The sequence below is a fragment of the Atractosteus spatula genome, chromosome 1, assembly GCF_055471065.1.
Source record: "Atractosteus spatula isolate fAtrSpa1 chromosome 1, fAtrSpa1.hap1, whole genome shotgun sequence".
NCBI lineage: Eukaryota > Metazoa > Chordata > Actinopteri > Semionotiformes > Lepisosteidae > Atractosteus > Atractosteus spatula.
The window spans coordinates 20,015,008-20,026,802 of record NC_142706.1 but is presented as its reverse complement, the minus strand read 5'-3'; positions in this window follow the sequence as shown (position 1 = coordinate 20,026,802).

Genomic DNA, 11,795 nt, shown 5'->3' with positions numbered 1-11,795 from the left:
TCCAGAATGGAACTGGGGAGCCCAGCACCCCAGTGTTGTGAAGCAGCAATGTTAACCACTGCATCACGATACTGCCCTGGTGTTATAACTTAAAATTATTTACTGTATACGGTTTATCCCAGGTTGATTTTTCTATTAATCAAATTTTACCAAGAATGTCTGAATCAAGAGTCATACAGAACACAATAGACAATGTTAGATGTGCAATGTCTACAACTGTCAATGATTAGAGCTGTTGCAGAAAATTCTTTTCAAAGAGAATGTGATTTTTCATTTTGATTTGCGGCTTGTCTGTGATGTTCCTCAGAGCTAGCTATCATGACATCAATGCTGTAGCTGTCTGCTGAAGTAGGGAGATCTAGAGATGCCTATTTCTATGATGAAAATGATTAAAACAACAACAGCAAAGATGATTTCTCACCCCCAAGCATCTGAGAAATACACGGGTGCAAGCAAAAGTCTGAGCCCATAATTCACTGCTCAGTTTCCTCCTAGCCACTATAGGGAAAATAAAACAATTTGTGGAATTGAGTCAGTCTGGGAACTTCTCACAATATTCTAAATTACACTGTACTGTAAAATATTCTTGTAACATTAAGAAATCATCCAAATTGAGGTGGGCAAATTCTAGTTGCCTGCTAGAATTGGCACAATAAGAGATCTGAAATGACATTCTTATCTCTTTAAACATTTTTTGCAAATACAAGTTGCTAATTTCCAATCTAAAGGTAACTTTCAGTACAGTATTTATAACATATAAAGTATGCTTTGTGATTTGACATCTTTTCATATGCATGTCTTCAGTGATGAATAAAGACATTTAAAGCTTTGTGGAATCTTCGTGCTACAGATTCATAGCACATCATAGCTACACATTTCTCAAACGTCATCTCTCCTCTAGAGGGCGCTCTGACCCTTTTTGTATTTTAGTTTCATTATTGCATTCACCTGCCCCTTGTTCCCCATCTATTTAAACCTCGTGCCTCTGAAGCTCAGGGCTTTGCATTGCAAGACGGAGGCCCGCCTAGCATCAAGTCACCTGATGTCTGTGGCTTGAAGGCATAGGCTTCTGAACGGTGTCCTGACCAGCTGAGTCCGGGGCTTGGAGCACCTGGCCTTGTTACTTGGACCTTGGATGGACCTCCCAGTTTTGGATATTGGAATGTGCCCCAGTTTACCTATTTGGGCTGTTGTCAGGCCCCCCCCCCCAGTCAACCCATCCTGATCTTCCTGTTTTTTTCCCCGGTGTCCTACTCCAGTCACTTCCAGATTATACATATGCATATGGTCCTAAACAAACTACTTCACAGGCGTCAGGACCGGCTACCGTCACAATGCATTAACTGTAATATCTCTTAATTGCACTCTGAGGAGCTTAAGAGTTTTCATTCACCTCTCTTGTTCTTTTGTAATATGACACTGAGACAAGTTTCATTTCCTCCTGAACTAAGTACTGTACTTTGCTAGATGTAATTCTGGGTGTCCTTCTTGAATTATTTTCTTACTAAATTAGGCATGTATTTAAAACATGGTAATTTAGCAGTTTCTGGGCCTCAGGAAAGGAGTCTGAAGACAGAAGGGTGGGAGAGGTAGATGTCACGGAAAATATTCAACCTCAAGCTTAGCTTTTTATGGGCTATTATTCCTCTGCTTTTAACATTCAGGCCTAGAGAATAACAGTATTTCCTAATGTTACGTCCATGTGTGTTTTGTTGCTATGTTCCACACTTCCTGACCTTGATTGTTCTCCCTCACCCATTGGTCCTTCATTATATTGTTTCCCTGTGACATCATCAATTGGCTTCTCAGCCAATCAGAGTGCAGCTTATTTAGTATATAATTTGGAGGTCTTCAGAAGGAAGGGGCCTTTCGTTTGACTTCGGTCCTGCTCAGCTCGGCTTTGGTTTCACTTTAGTTTTTGCTTTGCTTCGTTCGTGTGTGTTTTCGTATAGCTTTGCGTTTGTGTTCATCTCTTTGTACTTTTATTTGTTTCTTTGTGTTTAGCCATTACCTTGCCCAGACGTATTGTATCAACCTCTGTGTTCTTTTGTACCCTGTTACTTGTCTACTCTCATTTTCCCTTATTTGTATTCGTAGCTCATTTGTGTAAAGTTGTGTATAGGGTTTGTTTAGGTTGTTGAGGACATTTAGCACACGTAGTTGATTTTTTGTATTACTAGTCACACTAGTTTAGTACGGGTAAGTGCCTTTTTGTATTGTATGGTTTTGGGTAGTCAGTGAAGGTTAGGTATGGTGTTTGAAGATGCCCAAGACCATGTGTTTAGGGTTTTCTTTTGTAGTCAGGTCAGATTCCTTCACTTTCTTAGCTAGTTTCATTTTGTTTGTTTTCTTTTCTTTGGCACCGTGCTAGTTCCCTACCCCTGTGTGTCTTATTTCGTACCAGTCGCTTATTCACCTTTAAAATTTTTGCACCAACCCTTTTTGTCATGGTTCCTAGTCCCTCACCAGAACCCACCTGCATCCAAAAATTATCTAGACACTTGGGGTCGTAATACTAATTTTTTAGCTTCTGTATACAGTACATAATGTTTGCTTTGCAAAGTGCTGATAGAATCTTCACCAAGCAAAAAAACCTTTTCATTTCAACTTTTTTTTAAGTTGTGTTTTAGGGGTGTGACTTTGTAAAATATCTCTCGGAAACCGAATTGTCTTCTTTATCATGGGATAGTCAGTATACATTCACTGCCTGAAAGGAGGCAAGGGCACAGGGCAAAATGACCTGGAATGTTCCCAGAACTCCAGTGCTTGATAAATCTTTTTTTCTATTTTTTTTTAGTGTTTTAAGCTCCTGCAGTATTGTATGTCATGAAGACCATATGTTACAAAAAATCTCCAATATAAAATCAATGAACATACATTTACAGTGATAAGGCATTCTTTGGAAAAAACTACAGTATGTGAACTTGTTGGATCACTTCACAATTTATTAGTCAACGTTATATGAAGCAACATTACTATTAAATGGGTGTCAGTTAGATCAAATCATTAATAATGAGGTTGTATTAAAATAAAACTAACTAAAACTGCACAGTGCAGAGCACCTAAATCTGAAGTTAACACAACAGTTTTTCTGAACAACTAGGATTCGTTGTGCTTTACCATTTTAAGCTGGGAGAGACATAAATGAAATAGTGTATTTTTTTCCACAAACTATGCAGGTGGTCTTTTTTGGACAATTAAATATATGAACAGTAGAATTCCCACAGTACTTGTGCATCTTTAAATTATCTTGAGCAATTGTATTGGTTCTGTAAAACTGGAACTTTGCACTTCAGGATATCTGTATAAGGCAAAGGCAAGATATACTGTATAGGGAAGATGCATACTGAAGTTGAAAGGTTTCCAAAGAAGAAAAAGAAAAGATGTACTGTAAGCCAATCTAAAAAGTTCAACAAAGAACCTATCCCCAAGTGAAAACACTTAAATGTCAAAAACTGCAAACTGAACTAAAGTAATATTGAATACGCCAAAGAAAACATTGTTAATTGGCTTCCTGTATCGGAAGGTTTGTCCTTAAAGGGTGGACAGGGCTTTGTAGTCTCCTATCAATTATAGTTAATTGCCTAGCCAATACCCTACCCTCTAAACTCATCCCCTTTTAATTTTAGGATGACTAGATTTATAAAGCTGCAAAGAAACAACTTTATATCGTTCGACCTACGTCCATTGTTTGTATGTCTTGTCTGACACACAGGTTTAACATGCTGTAATTGGAATTAATCTGGCAGTGGACAAACATGTTAGGATAATGCCTGTGAAGTGAATGGATATGAAGGCAGACAAATTGCTGCCAGAGTGGAAGCTACTTATAAACTTTTCTATTAATGGAAAGCAGTGATTATTCAGAGCATTTGAGGTGGAAGAAAAAGTGTTTTTAATACTATTGTATTTCAGAAATAGTCAAGTATCTTAGTTCCCCTTTTGTAGATATACAATTTGGCTATCAAAAATATTTCCTGATTTACAGCATAGGAAAATTTGGTATTAACTATGTGTGTACAGCATTATGTGTATGGGAACCAAGCAGAGGCTGACAACTGAGTTTATAACACTTAAAATCTGCTGGACACTGATGTAACTTGTTTCTTTAGTTGTGTAATGTGTTTTCACCATATTGTAGCTTAATGGAGTTTACAACGAAAGTTCGCAAGGGGTGGCAGCAGCCGAGTTTAATTTGCAGCAGTTGTCCTAACAATTCCTGACATCAACATTTTAGTTAAATATATGTAAGCCTTTTTGTCCTTCACATTCACCTCACCTCTACAGTACCCCATCTCCAGTTTTGCAGTTACCCCTTGGTTCACTTCTCACTTTTCACGGAGGACTTATAATAGACTCTTCATCCTAGGGCCAGAAGATTGGCCCTCAACCACGGGGGTTAAGCCAAATTTACTGTGACTAAACACTCAAATATTTTATATTTGAATACACAATTCTTTTGCTTTTTTTCCAGTGACTAAGAGCACATCTGTGATTTTATTCAAATTTTTCATTCTCCGCTCATACAGTAGTTTGGTTAAATTGAATGTCACCCCATCTGTCCTTGCACAGAAGTAGTGTTTTCATTCATGTTGAGGAGGCTGGGCTCAAAACAGGTGCAGTAAACTAGGTAATACTGCTCTCTGTTCATGCAAAGCTTTGGCCTATTAAATATTTCATCTCATTTGTCTCGGTACAAAATTGAAATAACAGTATAACACATATTCACATACTGTACATTCAAGGTAAACTAAATAGGGTCATCTTGGCAACCTTCAAAGCTTTGTACTATTAAATACAGTACTTTGTCTTTCTGTGTACAAAATGCACCATAGGTAAATTAATATTCATGTGTCGAAATGGGGTGACAAAATAAAAGCTTTTTGTCAAAACCTTGTACATGGAATACATACAGCATGAATCTGAAGTATCCTAGTGAAAATATTTTGAAAGTTTTAAAACTGTTAAAAGTCCAATTTTACTAACACACAAATATTTGACTCTCCATGGCAAGTTCACCTGGCTTTGATAGGTTAGAAAATGAAATGTCATTTTTTGCAAAAAAATTCAGTTAATCCCCTTCAGTAAAGTCTGCTCTGATGTGGACTTCAGAAAAGGCCTTTGTAAAGAGTACATTGGGGACATTCATGAGCACTCTTGTGAAACCCAAATTTACAATTGGGACACCCTAAGCCCTTGCAGACCTGAGCTGGAACGCACATATGAAGAGCACATGACCGCAAGTGTGTGGGACATGGCCATAGTATCTGCCGGGGTCAGGATAGGACGAAAGGGTGAAAATATCTGAAAAATTGCATGCCTACTTGCATTGACAGATGGCAGTGGGCAGCTACTGTATTTTCCTGCTATCTCGGGGTTGCCTATGCCTGGAGACTGACATCTACTGGTAGTCTGTTTAACAAAAGTGTAGGTTGTCTTAGCCTTTTGGTGAAACCATGATGAGCTTGTCTGCAGAGTCATTAAACAGGATTTTATTCCCCCAACCAGTTTATCCCTCAAGCATTAAAATTGTCAGACATAAAATGGTTTGTTGTATAATGCATAGTAATACAGGGATAGGTTGAGACTGAAAAGAGACAGTGTTACATGCACCAGTCCATTTAAAAAAAAAAAGAGGATGTTATTGCCTTACCAGATGGTGCTGGCCTTTTGTCAATGCAGCCATGAGCATGACCGCAAGTGTGTGGGACATGGCCATAGTATCTGCCGGGGTCAGGATAGGACGAAAGGGTGAAAATATCTGAAAAATTGCATGCCTACTTGCATTGACAGATGGCAGTGGGCAGCTACTGTATTTTCCTGCTATCTCGGGGTTGCCTATGCCTGGAGACTGACATCTACTGGTAGTCTGTTTAACAAAAGTGTAGGTTGTCTTAGCCTTTTGGTGAAACCATGATGAGCTTGTCTGCAGAGTCATTAAACAGGATTTTATTCCCCCAACCAGTTTATCCCTCAAGCATTAAAATTGTCAGACATAAAATGGTTTGTTGTACAATGCATAGTAATACAGGGATAGGTTGAGACTGAAAAGAGACAGTGTTACATGCACCAGTCCATTTAAAAAAAAAAAGAGGATGTTATTGCCTTACCAGATGGTGCTGGCCTTTTGTCAATGCAGCCATGAGCATACCCACTGTAGTTTTCTGCAATGGGATCCTGCAGAGCAATCTGGAGTGATGAGTACAGCTCGGACTGCTGAAAGCGGCAAGCAAACACTCCTGAAACAAAAGACGAATGAGTGTGGATTGCACATGTGACAGTTAAAGAAATCAGTGTAGTAGGGAGGTGAATTGTACTCAAATAGGGAACTCATGAGTACGTCAGGCCAAACAGGATCTGCCAGTGATTTCAAATGATAATAAAGACAGTAAGGTTATGGATGAGACAATACAAAGTAACTCAAAGAGATCTATTAAGTAACTTCCATAAATACAGGGAACTTCAAATATTCTAATGGTTGCTGTGTCTAAGTGTCAGAAATCTTTAAGTTAGGGCTAAGTCTTGACCTTGGGCCACACAATCTGCTGGTGGATTAAGAACACACAAGGAAACTATAACAGCAAAGGTAAAGGATCAAACTAGGTTGGGTAGGCTAAAACACTGAGATGGTTTGACCTACAGTACAGACACTTATTTTACGCTGGAGAGATCTACATTTTATGGACAGGAAAATCCATTACACTAGTTGGACTGTCAGCCATTCCAGCTTTGTAATATGAACGCCTGTAGCTGAAATGTTGAATGTCGTTACTAACTGGTACATTCTCTTTTAGGTTTGAAGAGATACAACTACAATACATAACTGTGTGATGATGGAAATCTCAGGATTTTATTAGCAAAACATAAGATGTATGTAACACAGAACCCAAAATTAGCCACCGCTGTGACAGACAATTTATGCACCAACAGATCAGAATAAGAAAAATATAAAAGCATGGAATTGTACATAATAGACACTACATAAGTAGCAGGCTTTACCAGTGTCATTGTGATGTGTAGCTGGTATTTCTTTCTGCTTCTCATCAAAGATGCAATTAAATATATTTGGCATTTGATAACGGGTAATTTTATCAAGCTCTTTTGGTTTGCAGTTTCAGCTGAAAAATGTAACATATGTAATACAAATAGCCATGTCAACTAATTTAAAAAGAATACTTAATTTGACTGGACTGTTTTCTGTTGATCTGAAATGACAAATGTTTGTTTATTCTTCCTAAATGCTACTGGACATCTGGAATTGCTATTACAACAGATATATAAACATTAACAAGGTTTATAGTGTGGCATATTATCATAGATGTTGTCAAGCCCAGTCACATTTAGTGTATCAAAATAATCTGTTACCAGTTCCTAAAAATTTTGTTCTGTCTCAGAAAGATTCAGAATAGGTTCAATTTATGAAAAATACTTGAACCAACATCTTGTGCAGTCCTTCTAAATCCAACCTTTACCATTTGGGGAATCTTCTTTACAACTTTACAATACAATATTGATGTTCTATCTATTTCTAGTATCATAGCAGGTAAAAAAATAGATGTGATTTTTCCTCTAGGTGTTACTATTTCCTACCACAGTCCAAAGACATTAGTACTGTAAGTTAATTGATTACTGGGAAAAATTGTCCCTGGTGTGAGTATGTGTTTGTGTTTTCTATGTGTGTCCTGTGGTGGGTTTGTCCTGTCCAGGGTGTATCCTGCCTTGCTCCCTGAGGTGTTCTCCGCAACCCTGTATTTGATAATAGATGGATGGATTGGATGAGCTCCAAGACCTGCATTGTGTAGGCATACAGTATTTTAACTTATTTTTGTTAATTTTCAACAACGTTCACACACTGTCCATTAAGGATCAATAAATTTAATCTCAAAGGGATGACAACAGCCAAGTTCAATCAGACTTGGCTGCCTGTAATTTGAAATCACTCCTAATGCCATTTTCTCACATTATTAACTGTGCATTATACTGTACCTTTCTCTCCCTCACATATGTCTTTCTGCATCCTACCTCCACCCCATTTCCATCTTTGCAACTGCCCCTTGGTCACTCCTCACTCTGAATGGGGGTCCCAGCCTCATCTTCAGGAGGTTAGCCCTCAGCCATGCGGGTTAAGACAGATTTTGGCTAAATCATTTCTGTACACTTAATTCTTGGGTGTTATTCTTATTGAGTTGAGAATTTGGGCGGAGCGGTGGCTCTGTGGCTAAGGATCTGTGCTTGTGGCTGGAAGGTTGCTGGTTCAAATCCTGCAGCTGGTAGAGGAATCCTACTCCATTGGGCCCCTGATCAAGACCCTTAACCCCAACTGCTCCAGAGGTGCTGTACAATGGCTGACCCTGTGCTCTGACCACAAGCTTCTCTTTCCCTGTCTGTGTCTCATGGAGAACAAGCTGGCGTATGGTGTATGAATTCCTATTGCAAGAAATTGTATAGGGTTAATAAATGCATTCGTCAGATAAATTAAAATCTTTAGCTTCATCATCCAACTTTATTTTCTTTCTCTGGGTGAAGAGGTTTAGAAACTTTTATTCCCCAGACAAAAAAATCTTTCAGAGCAGTGTGTGTGGTAGTCTGAATGGATGACAGGTGTATCATTTCCTTGAAAGGCATACAGAGACATGCCAGAGACCTGTGTTTTCCCCTGTGGTCAAATTGCAAGGAAATTGCCTGTCTCTATGATGTGGAAGAAGTGGGAGACTGTCCTGCAGTGGAAAATTAGACACTTTGATCTTCTGCAAAAAACACAACTTTGATCAGTATCACCTGGTAGTGTTAAGCTGTTGCTTTAAGCCCTAAGTGCAACCTTTTATTTTCCTTTTTAACTGACATAATCCCATGCTCTTGTCAAATCTCATCATGTCAAAAAAGTACATAAATTCAATTCAGTTATCGTTTTCACATTTCATATAAAACAAGATATCCATCTGTAATGGTGTTGGCTCAGTCATGCTGTCCGTGATCGTGTGTGATAATTCAGTTTTCACTTGACTTCAGATTTTAACAAGATATAAGAGAGGTCTGATCTACTGTGGACTTTGCAACCTCTGAGTTTTTTGTTCAAAGAATGAAATTGCTATCTTCTAAAAACCTCAATGTTTCTTGATGAAATAATGAGAGCATCAGTGTGAATACAAACCAGATAGTCTAACTGCGCTTTAGCAATATTTCCTTTTGAGACCTCTTCTAATACTGTGCTATCGGAATTCTTAAATACTGTTTAGTGTCTGGGATAGCATTACAGTTGTTTGATGGATGGGTTAAATAGGGTGGGTTTTAGTCTTAAGGTTAATGACAGAGGTTAGAGACACATTGAGTTAGAGTTAAAGTTTTAAGTTAACTTCCATGCAGATACTCCTGTATTTTGTATTATTATTTAGTGGTTTGAGGAGATTGAATAGTCATAATAGAGCATTATGGTTCATGGAGATCAAAATTCGGTTTTCTTATGATTCCAGTATGCAAATGTGTTAGATTGTGCTGAGTTAAGGTTTGGTTATACTTGGAATTGGATTATCAGTACTTTTGATAACTGCTGAATGTGAGAGGAAACTTACAAATACAAAGGAAGGCAATTTCCTACAGGAAAACCTTCTTCAGCCTGCTAAAGACCTAAAACAGAGATGAAATTCATCTGACAGCAGGACAACAACAAAAAGCACAAGGCCAAACATACACTGGTTTAGTTTAACAAGAAGAAAGATAATGTCCTTGAGTGAAATAATCAAAGAATCTGTGGCAAGACATTTTCTCCCATAAAACTGTTCTGTTTGAATGTTCAAGATTTAATTAACAATATGGTGTTTTCAGATGTGCATACATCATTTGTACATCAACAAATGGATCAAAACTTTGGCAAAGTATTTGATCAAATATTACTGTATTCAGTTTACACCTGTTTTTTCTACAGTACATGTGAATGGCATACAATGAAAGGATAAATGTTCCTATAGATATACAGGTACCTATACATTTGTGTTTAGCTTTGTGACATGAGAATTGTGATATACAATAAGTACTGTTATGTTCTTTCTCCGCAAAGTGCCATTAACATAGCATGGTAGAAAATGTTTTACAACACTTGTTCTCCCCAATATGGAATGCTTGCAACCTAATTGTTTAGGGTAATTGTTTTTAGAAAAACCACAGATGGAAACAAACTTTAATATTGCTTTGTGTTTGCTATATTTGTTATTCCACAATGTTGAATCTTTTTGTAAACCCCTGTAATGACTTCTGGAAAGGAAATTAAGAGGTGATTTGTAGCATTTAAGACAGAAGCCAAGCTACAGTATATAAACATTGAGGAGCTCTTTTATTTTCCCAGCAGTAGAAACTATATATGGCTCATAAGATTTTGGATGTGTGAGCAGTTCAGAAAAGTGCGCTTCAGTGTAGGCGTACTGTCGTCTTGGAACACTGAAAATTCTTTGAGTTTAGATTCGATTTTTAAATTTTTCCCAGAATTTTTCAAAAGTATTTACAGTACTATGGAACTTATAGGATACAACAGACCCTTAAACTTTCCCTGTAGGAGATTAAAGTAACCTATGACATTTTCCTCTTAGTTCGGTTTCCTTTCACATTTTGTATTATTTCATTTTAGCAATCGAAAGAAAATTAGTGGAAAACAAGAATGGTACAGCTGAAGTGTTGGTGCAATAAACCACAAATGTAAAGTTTCAGTGTACAACCTTGATTTAAATATGCATTAGGACCAGCTGTTCCTTCACACACATTACATATACTGTACCTTTCAGCACAAGTATCATAGCAACACAAAAAATAAATCCTACCTTTTTCCATATCCTCACTCCCAAACCACAATCCCCATCAGCTTGGACCCCAGGAAACCCTGTCATTATTGACATTATTTATAGGGGGGCTCAACAAAACTCTACAGCGTGGACAGTCCCCTCTGCAGCTTGGACAGCCAGTGAAAATACCACTGTTGCATCAGCTGCACAAATAGATGTACAGTAGCAATGTTTTCTCATTAAAAAAGAAAATACTGGAGAACAAGGGCTTTTTTTCATTGAAATAGTACATGGAGTTGCAGAGACCGGATACCAAAATGGAATATTCAATAGTACTGTTGGAGGAGCTCTATAGATAACTGGTCCTGTTATTCCCTTTACTTTCATTTTTTGTTTCCATGAAAGGTGGAAAAAGAGAAGCTCTATTCCTTTGGTAACTGAATTAGCATTAACAGATGAAGATGCACACAAAATGACTTAATAACTGTATCCAATTCCTATCTACAGAGGTAAAGGGCACATGGTAGGTTACATGTTGGACAGGATTCCAGGTAATTGCAGGGCATACACACACAAACAAATGCTCACACTCACCAGGGCGATGGTCCAAGAAGCTAATTAACCTACCAGTAGGTCTTTGGAGTGTGGGAGGAAACCAGAGCACAAACTAATGCAAACACAGGGCGAACATATAAACTCCACACGAATAGAACCACAGGGATTGAACCCAGGGCCCCAGCACACTGTGGTGTGGCAGCATTTCTAACTACTGGCAGCACCATTGTGATACCCCAAAAAGAAAGATGTGATCACTGAAGTATACCATGCATATTCTAGTTTGAGCAAAGATATGTGCACCACAATGTACACTCAAATATACATCCATACCAAACCTGACACTTATGTGGCTGTCTCTATTCTATCTAATTGCATCTCTGACATAAAAACTTGGATGACTCAAAACTTCCTTCATCTTAACTGTGACCAGACTGAAGTCATGCTTATTGGCACCCCCCATCAACTTCG